We start from the raw sequence: 19,840 nt of genomic DNA on the forward strand, positions 1-19,840 counted from the left end.
CAGATCAGTTGACTGGGGGTGAGTGTTTGATTTGCTCAAACACTCCGTCCACCATCCCCTTTGGTATCGCTTTGTTCGCCCTAAGTTGGCAGGGTATGCCCAGACGTGGGTCCCTTGCTCACTTTGCCACTGGATTCAAGATAGCCTGGCTGATGAGGGTTATGAACCCGGAACCGGTCCCAGAATGCTTGTTTCCAGTCCAGGAAAGACATGGATTGGCATTTCGGGTTGGACTGTTCCCATGAGGCACAGGGTCAGACTGATTTGCATATGGCCATGTCTGAACTGGGGTGGTGGAGTGAGCTAAAGAATGATGATGGATTAAACCCAGATCAGTTGACTGGGGGTGAGTGTTTGATTTGCTCAAACGCTCTGCCCATCATCCCCTTTGGTATCGCTATATTCTTACTGAGCTGGAAATCAAGTCAAATAAATTGGTGTTTTTAGTTTGGATTCAGATGAAACAGGTATAGTAAAAGACCAAAGATGACCTAGCTGCTTTAATCCTAAATTTACCATTTGACAATACAGACTCGTTTTCTGAGATAGTCTGTGAGAGCTTGCAGAAACTCAGGGGCAAGAAATGCAAAGAAAAGCATAGTTTAAAACATTAAGAAATCAATGTATAAGATCGTTTTAATAGTACAAGGGCAGTAAAGTGAATATATATATATATCTCCACTCCATACTTCCTTGAGGCACAAGAAAGTTGAGCACATACAGGTATTACAGAGGGCTGCTCCTTTATTATGACCATCAGCATGACGCGTTTCATCGTGAAATTAGACTTCTTTAGATGCGGTCACAAAACAAATGTTCTGCCGGTCTACACATTTAAAAGCAACATGCCCCTCTACGATTGGTCGGGGCACAGCGTGCAGGTTCACTGGAAAACACGGACTCGGAACTCCAAGTCCGTGTAGGAGCAGGCACTAGACGTCAGTACTGGCCCCAGTAGGCGGTGTCTGCTCCTTTTACAATGTCTGTCAAGATCTAAGTGTGGCGGTGAGCAGCTCTCTGAAACCCTCACCCCGCCGCTGGCGTCCCGGTCTCCATCCGCAGGCACCACCTTGGTAAGTAGCAACCCCCTGCGTAGTCGCAATCCACACATTGATGGCAGGGCACAATCACGGGTGAGCGGCGGTTCGGCGTTTTCAAAGCACTTTTGAAATGTCCACAGTTTGCCACACAAATCCGCTGAACTACTTGTGGGGTGGGTGCTCCCAAGACGCTTGTGGCCGCGCCAAAACATCCACTCCAGACTCCCTTGAGGCACAAGAAAGTTGAGCACACACGGGTCTTCCAGAGGGCTGCTCCTTTATTATGACCATCAGCATGACGCGTTTCGTCGTGAAATTAGACTTCTTCAGATGCGGTCACAAAACAAATGTTCTGCCGGTCCACACACACATATATATATATATATATATATCCAGCCTGTCGTAGTCTCATAGACACCCAAGCCACTTGTAATGGCGGGCCGAGGCGGGGTCGCGAATCTCAATAAATCCAACCAAGTATTGTTGCAACTTTGTAACAAACAATACGCCACATCCACAGCAGTTCTTTCAGCGTGAATCTTAATCCAAAGACCAAGTCACTGCGTCCTGCTCCTTTTTCACGAGTAAAAGTGAATGCAATACACAGTGTATTTGAAATGTCATGTGACACCTCTACGATAAACAGTGAAAGCAGACATATTTCTGAAAGCATTGGTCTTAAAGAAATGGAAAATGACGTTTTAGCAGTATTCTGACATGTTATAAACATTACTTCATGTTCAAACAAATGGAGACAATAACAAATAATTTTTAGCAAGTGCGTATTTTCCGTGGAAGAAAGACTCACTCCAAGTTTTAGCAAATGCAGGAGCCATTTCATTTTAACACGTGATTGAAGCATGATGCAACATTGTGTTTGTCACAAAGTTGCAACGATACTTGGTTGTATATACATATACATATATATACACACTATATATATACACTATCTATATATATATATATATATATATATACCGGTTTAAGGCAACTGGCAGATGGTCATTGTTATGAGGTAATAACCAAAAGTGAGTATTTGCATACAGTGACATGTTATTTTGATTTTTTTGACTGACTGTAAAGATCAAACAAGCCCTCCAGGGAGGCCAATTATTTGGTCTAGGGGAGTTTGTTACAGAATACATATAGGTACACCGATTTCTTCTCACACCTCTTTTTTCTTCTCTCCTCTCTTACCTTAAACACACTGGTGATTTACTAAATTATGTAGAAGGGTTTGTATAAGAAAATTATTTCAAACACATGGCTATGGAGAGGATTAACTATGAGAACAGTGTGGAGGCTTGCTAGTATTTTCAGAGACTGAGATCTATCTATTTTCTTTATACACAATGAGATGCTCGTTTGTACAGAATGGAACAAAAAACAGTATGGGCAATTGGTTCACCCCCAGTTATGCCCACTAATTTATGGGCTGGTAGGAGCAGCAGGTGGCCAGCACAGACATACAGTACACAGATCATAGTATACTTTGGTTGACATTCACTGGTGATCTCTTTATCATCTGGAAGGTCTCTAAAGATCTATACCCAAACTAAACAACAATTTATTTGAGAGTGCACTTTATTAACAATACAGAGATGGATTTCCTGGACTTTAAAAATTACAGTGCCTCGAGATATTCTTGTACCCAGTTTGTTCTGTAAAGCTTCAGCAAGGAACAGCCTTCTCCATGCTAGGAGTAGTCACCCGAATGGAGTATTCTATATGGTGAACTGCTCAGGGTAAGAAGAATCTATAGTGATGACAGTGCGTTTGAGACAGAGCAAACTGATATGGTCAGAATATTTCTAGAGAGAAAATACGCCACATCTGTTTTGGAGGGGGCTATAGGAAGAAGAAAGAAAATCAAGAGATGCGGTATTGAGTGAGAACAATACACATGATACATTCTATTGAAACGGAACCAAAATTTGTGACAACATGTAAGCGATGCTCTCAGGAAGTATGAAAGATATTTAGATGACAATGGAGCAGCCTGAAATCAGATAATGCACATTTTAAATGTACAAGTATCTATACTACAATTACATACAGGGTCAATAGTTCCGCATGGGAAAAACCATTCAAGAATGACATTATTAGGAAAAGCAATAGGGCTGATGTGAAGGATTCCTTTAAATGCAGCAAATGTAAAACTTGCTATAATAGTGCCAATATTAAAGAGTATGATGTCCCACACAGCAAGAAACCTAAATGGATATAAAAACCCATTTCCTGTCATTCAGATTACACTGCCTACATACTGGTATATCCTTGTGGCAGACAGTGTGCAGGCAGCACTATCCATCCTGTAAAAAGGCGGATGTTAGACTGTATTGGGGCAATAAAACAAAATGTTTCACATTATCCAGTAGCCAGACATTTCAGTTTAGATCACAGTGGAAGAAGTGACATTCTCGAATTCTTTGTCATTGACAGAGTCATGCTATCCGAAAAGGAAGGCAACCAAATACTGTGTTTGAGACATCTTGAATCAAGACATATGATTGAATTAGAAACTCAATATCCCAGGAGTCTAAATACGGAGGAATGTGGGTTGATTTAATTGTTCACATTTTGTCTCCTTTTATATGTTTAAGCTATACTTAGCATTTTTAATCTATTGTTATGCTTTTACTAGTATGTTCTGAATGACTGGTGTTTTTTACTCCCACACAGGTATTCAAATTGGGATTCAGAAGAGAATATAATCATTGATCATCCATATTGGAACATCTTTATGCCTGTAGCCCACTTGGATTCCGCTATGAACAGTCGTTGAATTATTGAACAATAAGTTTGCTGTATGGGCTATTATAACATGCATGACACAAGAGGAGTGACCTTTATCTTTTAATTTACATACGCTTATGAATTGTATAATTTGTAATTAACTCATGGATCATGTACTTCTCATGTAATTATGTACATATAAAACAGAATGGTCAATGTTGTGGTGACGCCATTATGATGCAAATAAGATACAACACAGCCTACAACACGCCACTCTACAACACTCTACTCCACTCTATGTCCCTCCAGTCTACAGCACTCTACTCCTCTCTACAACATGGCACTCCACTCCTTGATACGCTATTCCACTCTACAATATGTCATTTCACTCTACAAGATACCGTTCTATGCCATTCCATGCTACAACACTTTACTCCACTCTACAACACGCAATTCCACAACACTTCCCTCTACAACACTCTAGTCCAGTGTTTCCCAAACTGGGGTCCGAGGACCCCCAGGGGTCCGTGGCACATTCCCAGGGGGTCCGCAGGAAGCAGTTTTAAAAGCACTGCAAAGTTCCTTGTAAAATTAGCAGTTTTCGAGCAACTATAAAAGTGTCAAGAAAATGCCAGTGATTAATGTACCTGCTGGAGAGAGAGGAAAGTTTTGTCTAGTGGCAGCTTTGACTTATCTAATGTGACACAGAGGGTTAATATGCCTACTGCAAAGAACGTGTACAATGCATTTTAAAAACAGCATTTTATGTGCATAGGTCAGTGGGCTACGGATTTTGTCACAGACATTCTTTTGTCACTGTGCAATTCATAAGGGAAAATCGTAATCTAGCGCCGTGTCCTATGAACTGTCAAAGAGCTGCTTGCAAACTGCATGGTAAAAGTTAGCAACATATGTTTATTCCCAGACTATCATTATCCTGATGCTGCTATGTTCCCACTTCCTGCACATGAACAATTTTGTAATGCCTTTTTGTCACTTCTATGAGTGCTGCCTAATGCAGCACACATGGAAGTTACAAAACGTCATTTTTATTAAAGATTGTTTATGTGCAGGAATGGTCACCATCCTGAACATAAACAATCAAAGGTGTTTTGCTTTTTCTGTTGGAAAAAGCAAAAACGAGGAGAAATACGGCACTTCTCCTCATTTCGCCAAGTTGAGACCAGGTTTTTCATGGTCTTAATTTTGGTGTTGTCTCCTATTTAAGCTGACCTTGTAAATAGAGGGCAGCGTCAAAATCAATGGGTGTTGGAGTGAAACGCCCACTGCAACTCCCACTGCCCACCTTTTTCACGTTAAGCATTGCGTGAAAGAGGGCCTTATTTACAAGGCAGCGTTAAGCCACAATCAGTGGCTTAACGCTGCCTTTTAAATAAGGCAAAGCCCCTATTGCCACAGCAACATCGCAAAAAGTGACATTACCGTGGCGATAGGGACTTGTAAATATGCCCCTAAAATTCTTAGTAATTTGAGTATTTGTTTTGAGTGCACACGTTTATTTATTTTCTTTGAATTACTGTTTTAATGTTTGAAATTTAAATCCTACAAATTGCTTGGGGGTCCCCGGCTTCCAGTGGTGACTCAATGGGGGTCCTCAGGAGTCAAAAGTTTGGGAACCACTGCTCTAGTCTATGACCCTCCACTGTATACCACTCTACTCCACTATATGACACTCCACTCCTTTCCACTATAAGACCTGCCTCTTCACAACACTCCACACCAGTCCATTCTGACACACCACACTCTACACTCCACATCAGTCACCTCTAGGACACGTCACTCCCTACACTCCCCACCACGGGGAATGGGGCTAAAAAAGAAAGACATTTTAGCAATAAGGCTTCAAAAGGCTTCAAAAGAAGTAGATATGCATAAAGTTGATATTAAAATTTGTATGTTTTCATATATATGTCTTGATTTATCATATGTGGGTGTTCATATAGATTATGTCAGGAATTCAGGTAAGAGTGTACATTTTTCAGATGAATAAAAGTGGAAATATACCAGTTTCTGCTTCAATCTGTGACAAAACATAAAATAAATATGGAAACATACAGATAAAATAAGCAAAATATAAATATGGATAAATACAGACAAAAATGTTTTTAAAAACACATAAAACCAGGAGCCCTAAGCACAATTAATGCCACCACACATACAACCCCCTTAGGTGAAGCAAGTCAAGTCAAGTCAAATAAACTTTATTTCGGAGAATATCTCCATAAAAGATGCATAGAATTATATTATTATAAAAATATTTAAAAACATGCATAAAATTAGTTAAAAAGTGGTTAAAATATTTAAAACATTTAGACGACCAGGACATCTACATGGCCGCTCGTTACAACAGTCAAATACAGTTTAAACCAGTACAAATTGAATCAGGTGAGCGTTTTCAGGTACCGTCTCCTTGTATGCCAGAAAGCCCCCAGAAATTTGGCCACAGCAAACACAATATGGGAAGCCATTTCACTCTTGAGGATTCTATGTTTAAAACGTTTTTATTGAGACAAAACAAACCATGGGGGAGGGGGACAGGAGGCAGGATACGTGGAATACAGTCAAAGAAGAAGGGATGCATCTCCAGAGGGTTGGCAATAGGTGAAGCGTTGGCTCAGAGGGAAGAACACAGTAAATGAACGCTAGAATTACAAGCTGTGGAATCCCACGCGCGTATCCGACACCCAAAAGCAGAGCAATAAAACCCCCCCCAATCAACCCCTCAACAGAACACAGTCCCCCCCCTCCCATCCCCCATCCTCCCAGTACAAAAACAACAACACTCCCCCCTCCCCCCGTCCTATGGTCCCGCAGCAAAGTAGCCCTAACCAGGAAGCCCCGCACAGCCCCCCCCCCCCCCCGCCGGGGGTCCCCATCTCACATGTAAGCTAGTCCGCCGGGGTCACCGGCGGCCGCAGCCTGAGAAGCCTAAGATACCTCGGGCAGGTGAGCTCCCGGAATTCAGTGGACAGCAGCGCTAGAAAGGGTTGCCATAGCTCCTCAAATTGGTCTATCTCCCCCGCAACCGTAAGCGACAGCTTCTCCATCCCCAGCACATGCCAGAGTCTGTGCAACCAACCGGTGATGGAGGGGGCGGTGGATGTGCGCCAGTGGATCAGAATGTTCTGAACCGCAGACCCCAGCGCTATCGCAATCTGCCTACCCCTGCGGGACTTCAGTGGGTACATTAGGTCATTGGGGAGGCCCAGCAGGACATACGCCGGGAGGCGCGGCAGCTCTATGCCAAAGTGCTCATCCACCTCGTCCAGAACTTCCTTCCAGTAGGCGGTCAGCACTGGGCAATCCCATAGGATGTGTGTAAGGGTACCTTCCTGCCCGCAGCTCCGCCAGCACCCCTTGTCAGTGTGTCTATGCATTTCATACAGTCTCTCCGGGGTATAGTACCAGTATGTGGACACTTTAGTGAAGGTTTCCGTAAGGCCCGTGTGGTATGCAGAGTGCCGCGCCCGATACGCAATTTTGTCCCATTCCTTGTGGCTGAGTGTCCTACCCAATTCCCTGTGCCAACGCTCCCTCCCCGGATTGTAGTAGTGAAACGGCGGGGGTTGTAGGTGTTTGTACAGATCAGTGATCAGTTTAGCGTCGGAGGTCCGAGTAGCCAACCACCGCTCATACGGTGTAATTGGACGGGCAGCGGCGGCACGCACCTGAGGCTGGAGGGCCCAATGCCGAACTTGCATGTAGCGCAATCTGTCCAGCTCCGTCAGGCCGAACTCCTGGCGGAGTTGCTGAAAAGGAACCACTCCTTCCGGGCCATAGATCTGGAAGAGTGCCCTGCAGCCCGCCTGCACCCAGTGGGAGAAAACCCCCGGCTCCATCCCAGGGGAGAAGTCCGGGTTGCCCGCAATGGGCGTGAGCGGCGAAGGGAAGGTGGTAAGGCCCCGGGCCTCACAGACCGCGTCCCACACACGCAGGGGGACCCGCGTAACAAAGGAAGCGTAAAGATTAGCGGGGCGGTGCGCGCGGCGCAGGAATGGAACCTCTTGTAAGGTGCGGCCCGCCACTGCCTGGTCTTGGAAGAGCCAATGTTTGTCGGACTCCCACCTGCTCCACTCCACCAGATAGCGGAGCTGTGCCGCCTGAAAGTACTTACGGAGGTCCGGAATGCCGAGACCCCCCGCTTCCGGAGCAAGCGTGGAGAGGACCCTCTTCATGCGTGGCCTGCGGCCCTGCCAGACAAAGCGGGAGATGTCAGCCTGCATTTGTCGTATCCAGCCCACCGGGGGTTGGAGTGGAAGGGCCCGGAAAAGATATAGTATCTGGGGCAGCACCGTCATTTTGACCGCCGCGATTCGCCCCAGCCAGGACAGCAGGCCCTTGTTCCAGCGGCCAAGCTCGTCCTTGATCTTCCTGCTGAGGGAGGCATAATTGGCCGTAACCATCTCCGACAGTGTAGGCGCCAGCAGAATCCCCAGATACGGCACCGTGGACGAGGACCACTGCATGGGGAAGAGCCGTTGAAGATCCCTCCTGGTTTCCGCAGCCAGGGACACGTCCAGTGCCATCGACTTGCTCATATTCATTTTGAAGCCGGCCACCCCCGCGAAGGCGTCCAACTCTCGGAGGCAAGTAGGCAGCGACCTCCTAGGGTCGTCCAAAGTCAGCAGGACATCGTCCGCATAGAGACTGACGGTGTGGACGTACTGGCCCATCCGGACCCCGACAGCATCCGGATTGTCACGAATCCTCTGAGCAAACGGCTCCATGTAGAGGGCAAACAGGAGCGGCGAGAGAGGGCAGCCCTGCCGCGTGCCGCGCTCGATGGCAAAGCTACCAGAGCTACACCCGTTTACCCGCACCGACGCTGAAGGATGCTTATAGCAATTAAATACCATGGTGCGGAACTTATCGCCGATTCCCAGTTTCTTAAGGACCCGCTCAAGATACGGCCAGTGAACTCTGTCGAAGGCCTTCTCTGCATCAACGGACAACAACATCCGCTCCCCCGAGATCCTTGAGGCCTTCTCCAGAACATGTGTCACCCTCTTGGTGTTGTCAACCGTCTGTCTACCGGGCACAAAACCAGCCTGGTCCGCCTCCACCAGGTCGGGGAGGTGTGGACCCAGCCTGGCTGCGAGAATCCCCGTGTACAACTTGAGGTCGACATTTAGGAGAGAGATGGGCCGGTATGAGCCGCAAAGGGCCCGGTCCTTCCCAGGCTTCGGGATTACCGCGACCGTCGCCCTCAGGAGATCCGGAGGGATGGCTCCCGGTGCGGAGAAAGAGTTAAACAGCCGCGTAAGGACAGGGGCCACGGCCGTGCAAAAAGTCTTGTAGAATAGCGACGTGAACCCGTCCGGGCCCGGGGCCTTGCCATGTTTCAGCCGCGCAATAGCTGAAATCACTTCCTCCACATGGATGTCCCGCTCCAGGTGGTCAGCCTGAGCCGGGTCCAGTACCGGGAGGGTCACCGACTCCAAATAGCTATCGGTCTCCCGTGGCGGGGAGGGCTCCTCAGCATACAGCGCCTCGTAGAAGCCGCGGAAAGACTCCGCTACTTCCGCGTCCCCGGAGACAGCCCCCCCGTCCGCGCCCACCAATTCTTTCACGACGCTGCGCTGTTGCGCGACCCGGAGCCGGTGTGCTAGGAGCTTGCCACATCTGTCCCCCCCAGTGTAGTAGGCATGTTTCAAACGTAAGGCGGCGTACTCCGCCCTATCAAGATCCAGAGCCGAGAGGAGCTTCCTCGCTGCCTTCAACTGCCTCCAGACCCTCGGCGCTCCCGTACGGCGGTGGACCTGCTCAAGCTCCCGAACTTGAGCCGTCAACTCATCCCTCTTCAGTTGTCGCTCCTTATTCTCGGCTGCAGAGATAGAGATGAATTCCCCCCGTAGGACGGCCTTCAATGCCGCCCACTGTGTCGCCTGCGAGGTGTCAGTGTTGCTATTGTGAGTGAGATAGTCCTGTATGACCTCCCCGATGCGTTGCACCACCGATTTTTTGTGTAGAAGTGTGTCCCGGAGGCGCCACACCCCCCGAGAGGGGGAGGCCGCCGGCCACTGGAAAACGCCGATAACTGGAGAGTGGTCAGACAGGGTCAGGACCCCGATGTCCGCCGCCGTGGCAGCGGCACGCATCGGTCCACTCACCAGGAGGTAGTCCAGCCGTGAGTAAGTGCGGTGTGCGTGCGAGAAGAAAGAGTAGTCCCTATCCGTGGGGTGCAGGGAGCGCCAGAGATCATGCAAGTCCATGTCCGCAATTCGGGCCTTCCCAGCCTGGGACAGTTCCCCCGTCTGCGGGAAGCGCTGCGCCGATCTGTCCATCCCAGAGTCAAAGACAATGTTGAGGTCTCCGCCCAAGATAACGTGTCGGTCCGGGGAAGCAGTGACATCCACCAGCGCGGAGTCTAGGAAGCGCTCCTGGTGCTCGTTTGGGCTATAAACGGAGCCAACCGTAAATGCTATGCCTCCCAGGCTCATGCGATACGCAAGGAGCCTCCCCTTCTGTTCAGCACACTTATGCAACACCTCCCCCCGAAAGGAGCTCGCTAGGAGAATGGCTACCCCTGCCGTCTTGTTCGCTGCCGAGGAAAAGAACTGGGTGGGGAACTTAGCAGAGCGCATCCTGTGGCAGTCTCGGGGCAATAAGTGTGTCTCCTGCAAAAGGCAAATGTCCGCCTGCGTCCCCTCCAGCAACGACAGGATCGCCCTGCGCTTCACCGGGTTATTCAGACCCTGAACATTAAGGGTCACTACCTTTAGGCCCGGCATTCCTCGCAGGGATCGGGAGCGCCATGCAATGGGTAGGGAATCAGCGGGTGGGGCGCGCGGGGCCGCAGCGCGGGACAAGCCAAGACAAAGCGGGCAAAGACAACATCGGACGGGACCTTCCCAACCCCAAAACAACCCCCTCCCCCACCCAAAACACAACCTTGGCAACTAGCCATCCCCAAACTCAAACACCCCATAGTCTCAGTCAAGCCCCAAAACGGGCAAGTCCGTAGAAAATAGCAAAGTGGACGTCCAGCCACTCACCTCCGCCCGCTCCCCCCCAACCCCCCCGCCCCGTGCCAAGCATGTTAAGAAGCTAAAGACATCTCCCCCCGGAGTGTATGTTAGGCCGTCAAGGCCACGCTAGAGGAGCCGATCGAGTCCCCGGCCGCCGCCCTCAGGGCGTCTGCCATGTCCGCCCTAATGGTAGGGGAGTCCGGGCGCCCTGCACTGGTCGCTGAGCGCCGCCTCGATGACCTCCGCCGATTCCGTCCCTCCGAGGACCTCCACGACGGCGTAGCTCCCTCTTCCTCCGCTGCCGTGAGCCCCAGGACACCACAAATGTCTTGCAAGGAGCGTAGCTGATGCAATACCCCGTTCCACCGAAAAATCAAGCGGAAGGGGTGACCCCAAGAGTACGGCGTCTCATGCTCGCGCAAAAAGTCAGTGGCAATCCTAAAGGACCTGCGTTTCTGGAGAGTGATGGCAGAGAGGTCCTGGTACAGCGCCACCGGCCGATCCCGAAAGGTCAGGGGCTGTTTCCTGCGGGCTTCAGCCATGATACGCTCCTTTAGTGGAAAGTCGGGCAGGAAGGCCAGAATGTCCGGTGGGGGTGCCGATGGCTGGCGCTGGCGGCCAACCCTATGCGCCCTGTCGATGCTGATGGGAAAGTCCGCGGCCTCCCCCAGGATTTCTCGGAACAGGGCCCGCAGATAGCCCCCCAGATCGGACCCCTCATCCGCAGTCGGCACGCCACGCACTCGGATGTTGTTCCTCCGAGATCTGTTCTCGAGGTCCTCAGAGTGGGCCTGGAGCTCCACACACTGTTCCCGGAGGCGAAGAACGTCCTGCTGGAGGTGGACTATCTCCTCCGCTCGCTGTTGGCCCTCCGTCTCCACCGCCTCCACACGCTCACCTAGGCCCTCCACCTCTCTGCGCACTTCTCGGACCTCGCTGGCCACCTCCCGCTTCAGTGTCTGGAAGTCCTCCCTGAGGGAGCTAAACAGTTCCTCCATGAAGGCCCTCGTGACGGGTGGCTCCCCTCCAGTCACATCCGCCGGAGCCCGGGAGGGCCCCGGCGAGGGCTGTGTCCTGTCCCGCAAGTGCTGGGCCCTGCCAAGCATGTCCGGCAGAGTACGGTCCCCTTTCTTCGGGCCTCCTTTCCCAGCCATCGTCAGCTCCGCAGTCGGGCCCCGATCCAGGCGCCCCAGAGATGCTCAGCCGCCGACAAGCACTCGGGCCGGGGGATCCCCCACAAGTGAGGTCGCTGCGTCACAGGTGACAAAATGGCGGCCGAGCCCGGTCACCGTCAGCCGCAAGAGCTAGCGTGAGACAACCAAGGGGGCCGCAGCGAGGGGGTCCCAACAGCTCATCCCTCCGGTAGTCAAGACAGCAATATCGGGAGGTCGTGTGCAGCCAGCATCCAGGGCTCAGCGGAGGTCGCCACCACTGCTCCTTCGGGGACAAAATGGCGGCCGGGCGGAGCAAGCCACACCGACTAGGCCCGGCGACACCCCCGGGGCCTCCGAGGTGCCCCGCCGTGAAATAAGTTCCACCACCGGCCCCCGTTAGTCACGCACAGGGGGCCAGATGATCCGGCCCCAACAAGGAGTCCGCCGTACCTCGGCTAGGGGTCAGGGCCTCCGCAGTGCCAGGCGTCGCCGTCACCAGTCCGAGTGCCGGGGCACCCGTCCCAAGCCCTCCACACCGTCGGGCCCCTTCCCGCCAGGCTCCTTCAGTCACCGTCGAGCGGCGGGCCAGATCCCCTCCAGACCGCAGCTTTCAGCACCAGGCCCAACCGAGGCGCCCGGACAGCTCTCCAATACGCTCCGCCCCTCGGGCTCACCGCCGTCGTCCCCTGATCTCAGACGAACCTTTGGGGGGGTTCCCCCGGGGCGATCCGGACCAAAACAGCACCGATGTGTGCCCCTGATGTTCCGCCACGCTCCTCTCCCGCGCTGAGCCTCAGCGGGGGGAGAAAAGCATAACAAAAAGGCTTTAGCTTGGCCGGGCCGGAGGAGCTACGGGAGGAAGCGTCCGCTCACCCCGCCATCTTGGCCACGCCCCACTCTTGAGGATTCTAAAGGCTTCATGACACCTAGTAAAACCCAAGTTCCTGCAAATGGGGATGATCCATTTTCTCCGCGCCTCACTGTAGCCCGGACAAAAGAATATTCTATGCAGTTCAGTTTCATCACTTACTCTGCATGCCGGGCAAGTGCTAGGTGCGGACTCAGTCCAGTGACTAGTGAGTGCACGGATTGGCAAGGACCCATGCCTCCATTGCAGATACAGCTTCCTTATTAGTACTGGGTGTATATTGTCCAGGGCTGGTTCCAGGCTATAAGCATTTTTAATACAAATAAATTGCTCCGTGAGGGTCCCAGGGGTTGTGCAGGGGTGGAATGTGGGAGCCTTGGAGTCATAGTACATTTTAGTGAGGGCCTTTTTTGGAAGCCTGGGGCAAGCATCTAGAGGATCATTCCATAGGGTGTCAAGGCCTAGACCCACCAGACTACTCCTTACAAATTTGAGCCAACCAATGTTCCCCGAATTCGGAAGGCTAAGGACTTCCTGCAAGCCCTGCCTATAATGGATCAATTCGGGCACCGCCCACAATCTGTGCCAGTAGATCAGAGGGCGAAGCGCCAGATCTTCTTCCAGGGGTCTAATACCTAAGTCAAGTCTTAGTGGCACTAAAGGTGTGCTTGGAGGGAGGGCTACTAAGCACCTGAGAAACCTGTTCTCCTCCTTTGCCAAGCAAGACGAGACTTTGTGGCCCCATAATTCACTGCCATAAATAACGGCTCCTCTGGCTTGCGCCCTATAAATGTGGAGCGGAGGGCCTATAGGTTTAAGAGTTGACCTATTCTTCGCCAACAGCCTTAATATCCCACCCACATGTTGTACTAGTTTTAGCTTTGCTTTCTCCTGATGCGGACCCCACCCCATTTTCTCATTGAGGGTTACACCAAGATATTCAAAGGTGTTAACCCGTTCTAACGTATTGTTCCCTATACGGGGAATGCAGTGGAACCTAGGCGGGGGATTGAAGGCCATAAATTTGGTCTTCGTAGTATTAATCTCCAGTCTGTGCTCTCTACAGAAGTCCACAAAGCCATCCAGAACACGCTGGATTCCCATCGGCGACTTGGAGAGGAGGAGGGTATCATCCGCAAACATAATTGCCGGAACCCTCCTTCCTGCCAGCTTTGGGACGTCAGAATTAGTACGCACCCCTGTCTTACCCCTCTGCCTTAGGTGAAGCAAGCTTGTGTTATGTACATCATTGAGCCTACACTATACACTTCGTGGGTAGCCGAATTCAAATTAACAGTCAACTGCACCTACATGGCTAACCCCAACTGCAAAAGGTGTTCAATCTGTATCCAACTGTTCAGAGAAAACCAAGATCCTCCAGATACTCAACTTTTGTTACATAACTAATGCCCTCCTACGGACAGCCTTTACCTGCATCTAATCTTTCAGTGTCGAGAAATGCAGTGGTTATGAGAAGAAAAGTAGGCACTATAAACAGTGTTTACTCAATGGTTGCAGACAGTGAACTCTCATGAGAAATACACTACAGAGTCTTAAAAAGTAATGCCTAAGAACAGTATTCACTCTATGCAAACCTTGTCCAAAGAGAGACTATTCATTTAAAATAACTAAGGTCTGATGGTGCTAAAGGTCATACTATCTGCAGCCTTAATGCTCTTGTGGAAACTTTACAGATGGACCATGTTCTAAAGCTAATCAAGTACGGGTACATGGGTTATTACCTGGTGCACAAAACACTCGCAGTTTACCACCTACTTCAAGTCCCAGAGACCACTGCCTGCGCTTAAAAAATGAAACTGAAAAGTTTCATATTTCTTTTTTAAATACATCCCATTTTCCTTTAAGGAAAACGGGCTGCATTTAAAAAAAAAAAAAGCTGCTTTCGTAAAAAGCAGTCCCAGACATGGTGGTCTGCTAAACCCAGCAGGCCACCATCCCAATGGGCTCGCAAATTGCGAGAGGCTCATTAATATAAATGAGCCTTGCAATTTGCGACCCCATTAGGAATCGCAAACAATGTGAAATACACTGTTGTACATCGGAAATTGCGCCTCGCAAATTGCGACTTGCAAAAGAGTCGCAATTTGCGATGCACAATTTTCTTGGTCGTATATCTAGCCTTTGTGAATCACAGAGTTTGCGACCGCAAAATAGCTGTGTTTATCAGGCCACATTAGCAGCTTCCTCAACTATCATGCATTTAAAACAATTTCAAATGAACCTCAATCAATCTAACTTTTTCACATCACATATTTCTTCAGTTCTGAGGGAAGCAATCTGGGCTGATTTGAGTAGGATCCAGTCCACCCAGAACGTCTGTTTAAAATTAGCCAGCAGGGAAGAGCTATGTTACAAAGAAAATAAACGTACAAACTACTACAGGCTTGCTTTCATTTTACTTGAAGTTTACAGAGGATGAAGCAAAGTATCATTTAAACCAAGTAAGGTCAATTTTGCACGGTTGAACAGGATGATAAGAGGTAAAAAGTGCAGAGTTGGTCAAGTACTCGCCACTAGAAAAAGCACACTCGGTGTATTGACACACGCCATCTGGTGCTGTCTGCAAAGGCCGTTTTCTTCGGTCACACCCTCCAGATGTTAGTCCACGTTCGTCTTTGTTTAACAGGTTTTGCAAACGTAAATACGTATTCGTGACAGAGGCGTCTTCGCCGTGACTAAATAGTACATGTAGGTGTGCGAAAATAATTTTAAAAAGCGTGGGGCAGGGAGATGTGTAGTATCCTGTAACATGCGTACTAAAAAATATAAAACAAACATTGATTTCATTTTCATGTAGGTAGTGCACACGGGCTCTCATATTCAGGCATTGAAAGTATAGCTAAAACAAAGAGCCTGATGTACAAAGAAAATGTACATACTTATGACTGACTTATGCCCGCAAATGGGTGCAAACTATGCTTGCAGGAGTTACATCGTATTTACACAAGTTCAAAAACTGGGATACGTCAGTGTGTAACTTACTTGAGAGTGCATAATTTACACACTTGTAAGTTTTAGGTGTGAGTCATGGGTGTCCCCAGGGGTGCATCTGGGGAGGATTTAGGTAAAGTCCATACAAATGGGATGCCCTTTAAGTGTGTTAAGTGCACTTGCACACTTGTCTGCATACTCAAGTTAGAAATGTATGGGCCAGATGTCACTGATGTAGAAAGAGTTGGAAGGAGCCCCAGCTAGTCCAGTATTCACAGAAGAGGCGAGAAAGAAATGACTGGCCCAGGAACACCGTTTAAAGCGAAAGAAAGCCTCTCCTCCCCTCCTACACACACACACACTGCTACTAAATGGCGTTCAGTAACTATTACATGACTAGAAACACAGAGTGTACATTTGCACAGGGAAAAGTTTGCAGGGTTAAGGAAAATCTTATCAGCACATCCCTGGGATGTAATGCTGGAGAAGCTGAAATCCCGAAACAAAAATGATGAACGCCTGTAACTTCCTCTGCCCTTTAACTTTTATTCCTTGGTTGTACAATATGAAAAACGTAGAATATTCTATCGCCAATTATAGAAACCGATTCTTAACGGAACCAACCAGTTGGGAATCATTGAATTATACACTTCAATTATAGCATTGTTTGTAGAGAGGAATATTATTTGTAGATCTAGGTATGATGCCGATATTGTTCCATTGTATGGAAGTGGAAGAGGAATGGGGGAAGGGAAGAGGGAGAGGGGAAGTAAACATCACTTCGTTTTTTATATTTAACGGGAAACTACCAAAAACATAGCACAAACATATATGCATACTTGTGCATGCTGTATAATCTACGAATTTGAAGTGAACAATGTTTCATGGCACAATATACCAGACTGCTCCACCCATTCGTTTCGGCTAATAAAATATATATTTTTTTAAAGTTAAAGTATTTCTAAAGTAAATATAAAATGTGGAGGATTCTTAAAACTAGCATGGCACGTTTTACCATATATCATACACTTTGAGCTGTTGCTCAAGACAGTTATAAATAAAGCCTGTTTGGGAATAGTAGTTTAATACCGGCAATACGCAAAGTTTACAACAGACTTGGCATAGTCTATGAGAGTTGTGAATTTACTAATGTTTTCTTAAATTGGGGCAAAGTTCTCAATAGAACTTGAGAATGCAATAGCAGACTGCAAGACAAAAAAGATGTATCAGATGTCTCAAATATACTAGAGTATGTCAGTTAAGGAGATTTCAAAGCTAAATCACATGGTAGCGCGATACAGAAATATTTACTCTAGCCGAATAATGTATTGTGTCAGGCCCCCTGTGATGCTGAGGTGTGCTGGCAATTATTTAGGAATTGTGCGTTTTGCATAGTACTATATTTCGTTTTCAGAAACACCTTAATGGATGTATGTCAGTACATTTATAGTATTTTATAGTACATACTGTAGTCTGCACCCATTGTAATATTAACTCCGGCAAAAACTTTTTTACATTCAATTAAGAAACTTGAAAACAGCAATTAGATAAAATTGTACACAGGTGTCCAAGATACGTATGTCTTCTATCTAAATTTGGTTATGGGTCCATATGTTCTTGTGCTATAATGTATTTTTCTAAACAAATAAAGATTCTTTTATGGACTTCTAAAATGTGTCTGTGCTTATGTGATATTTGTGATTGTCATGGTGCGCTGAGACTTTACAGCATTTACTAAAAATGTTCATTTGATGGCCGTAATTATATGAATTCTAATGTACAAATGTACATTTACCATGACAAATGTACATTTTGTGGAGCAACAGTACATTTGTAAGAGCAATTGTACATTTGTCTTGTCTAGTTCCACTGTAGCCAGTTAAGGAAACGTGCTCCTCACTATCTCCATTAACTAGTGTGCATTTTATATATTTTATGCATTTGTTTATGTTTCTACCCTTTCTCAGTCACAACACCATAAAGGCTATAACGCTAACAGCTGGACTGCAGTCAAGTATACAGAGGCTGTACATTTCTACTTATTCTATTTGCACTCTAAACACAGATGAAGACAATTACATTACTTAGAGAATGGCAGTGTGTGGCGCGCGCATGATTGAAGATTATTTTGAAGACATATATGGAACAATTTAAACATGCAACTTCTAGGAAGGACCATGATCCTGTGATTTCCAATCTTGAAATATTTTGAGTGATCAAATACAACTTCAGTGAAATTAATTAAAGCTATTCAACACTTCTTCATAAGGATATAGGATAGGGATTTATAAATTAAAGGTAAGACAAATAAGCATTTAAAAAGAATGATATATAAATTGAAATACACTAAAAACTGTGTGATTGTACAAAGCAGCACACTCCACATATTATGCATGCTACAGCTTCTGGAAAAACATACACATTTTCTGGATGAATTGCAGACCATCTAATGTTGGGGCCTTCAAAATAGAACACTACTGAATAAAATATATGGAACTAGAAATGCTGGAATCATTCAGTCAGTAGATTTTTTTTCTTTTAACAGATTAGTTAAACAGTGGCCTACTGAGCAGAAGAATATTCCAACAAGAAGTGCAGTAAGAGACACTGCAGTCAAGACTCCATACGGAGAAACAGCATTGCAAAGCTTTGATAACATGATTCCAAACATTAATTGCAAATATAACCAAGTTCACAAAAGGTAAACCACCAGCTAAAATCCGATGAAGGTATAGCTTGGATGAGATTGGCTTTAGGTCTAGGGCTGGTTGACATTTTACAACCTAACCTAAGTTGTACCTCAACATTTAGACAGTTTCTTAACTTTTTTGTATCCATCCACGCAGCCTGTTAAATATTGTAGTCATCCCCAATCCAATTGTATGACCTCAGTGTTTTCTGAGGTAATATGCTTTTTCACTGTGTTGTAACATTCCTTTAAATATCTGTGTATTTTGAATTAATGTATTAAAAATTTGACCTTTTACCACTCTACAAATTGATTTACCTGCCCTCTACCACTCTTCTAAAAAGATGCCTTAAGTAGGGCCTGCTAGCAACATTTTAACCACGATAGCTTAATCGCTAGATTTCTACAGACATTCGGGAGAGAGACTTAAAGGAGACACTTTTGTGGACTGAGGTAAAGAGAAATGACCACTTAATAAATACATTCTATCATGCACAACCTGCGGCCTAGCCCACCATAGACTGATTAAACGCAACTGGTTTGAAAGAAGAATGAGATTACACACAAGCTAGGAATATGAGAGATGTGTATTGAGATCAATAAGTCTGCAAGAGCAGGTTAGTGCTTCTGAGACCTACCGAAGACTTTGGGTCTGCCCAAGCAAGCTAACAAACGGCATTGTGTCCCTCTAAAAACGTTTAATTAACAAAACTAGCAGTAGCATTGATTTTGCAGTTCCATAATAGCTCTACCCAAATTTTGAGTATGAGAATTAAACTGCAGTTTGAATCAAATGATAAGATATCCCCAAATCATTGGTGAATTGACCTCAGTAGGGTCTATAGACTTAGCTGAAAGATAAGACAGTATTGAGAAATTGGTATTTCAATTTGAAACGAACACGCCTTTGGATTTAATTTTCTTTATCACCCATGCCTTCATACATGAAAAACACAAAAGAGAGATAGGTGGATTGCCTGAAATAATATCAGCCACCTTTAATGAGTTTGGGCTACCATTCAGTCCATCGTTTCATACATGAGGCATATCCTCTGGTGATGGATATTCTCAACGGATGAGGTAAAGCTGTATGTGTCAGAATGCTAGTGAACTGAGGCTCTGCCCTCAGTTATCAGACACCCAGCAGCTCCATGTAAAAATTACAGATCAACGAAGTCATCACCTGAACCACGAATATTTCCCCTTTGCGTCACCATCCTTACCACTGTGATCCTCCCCGTTTACACTCTACAGTAAGATCGTGAAGTAGCTCAGTACTGCTAAGCTCACCCTCTCTTAGCCATCACAGAACTTCCCCAGCTATACCCTCATTCCTGAAACTTTCAAAATGGGTTTATGATCTGTGCAAAGTACAGATATGTCCTGTGCCAGAGCATATAATGGGGGTATTA

The 19,840-nt window shown here is 47.2% G+C and overlaps 1 protein-coding gene and 1 long non-coding RNA gene across 3 annotated transcripts in view; one reads left to right on the plus strand and one right to left on the minus strand.

Annotated features, from left to right (window-relative positions):
- The window catches only part of LOC146830932 (uncharacterized), an 84,679-nt gene extending 80,743 nt beyond the window's left edge, over positions 1-3,936 (plus strand). The window contains exon 3 of the long non-coding RNA XR_014961500.1: positions 3,723-3,936. This is a non-coding gene — a long non-coding RNA (uncharacterized LOC146830932). The remainder of the gene's footprint in view (positions 1-3,722) is intronic.
- RIMS2 (regulating synaptic membrane exocytosis 2) overlaps positions 1-19,840 on the minus strand; it is a 1,922,267-nt gene that overhangs the window by 1,883,918 nt on the left and 18,509 nt on the right. The gene's annotated exons all lie outside the window — the stretch shown is intronic.

The sequence above is a fragment of the Triturus cristatus genome, chromosome 5_1 (assembly GCF_964204655.1).
Source record: "Triturus cristatus chromosome 5_1, aTriCri1.1, whole genome shotgun sequence".
NCBI lineage: Eukaryota > Metazoa > Chordata > Amphibia > Caudata > Salamandridae > Triturus > Triturus cristatus.